This window comes from Melanerpes formicivorus, unplaced genomic scaffold, assembly GCF_026170545.1.
Source record: "Melanerpes formicivorus ecotype bairdi unplaced genomic scaffold, bMelFor1.0.p_v2 SCAF_7, whole genome shotgun sequence".
Classification (NCBI taxonomy): Eukaryota; Metazoa; Chordata; class Aves; order Piciformes; family Picidae; genus Melanerpes; species Melanerpes formicivorus.
The window spans coordinates 7,427,283-7,427,586 of NW_027142359.1; positions in this window are offsets into that span (position 1 = coordinate 7,427,283).

Sequence of the window (304 nt, forward strand, 5' to 3'; positions counted from 1 at the left end):
TAGTATTATAGCTGTTAGTAGGGATGAGCAAAGAAAGCTCATGCTTAAAGTCTTGCATTTGTATCATTCATTATTGTATATTCAAGTGCGGTGAAACGGGTACATTTTCCTTGCATATTTTTTCAGGTCCACTTCCAGAGCTTCCAGAAATCAGAGAGACTGTTAAATACTGAATTTGACCAAGAGAACCTAAACGTTATTTAGCAGTACTACATGCACAAGATGCAGGGGAAGGAAGGAAATGAGACCTGTGCATACAGTACAAGACAAACTGTTACAACTGTCAAACGTGCACTGGACAAAA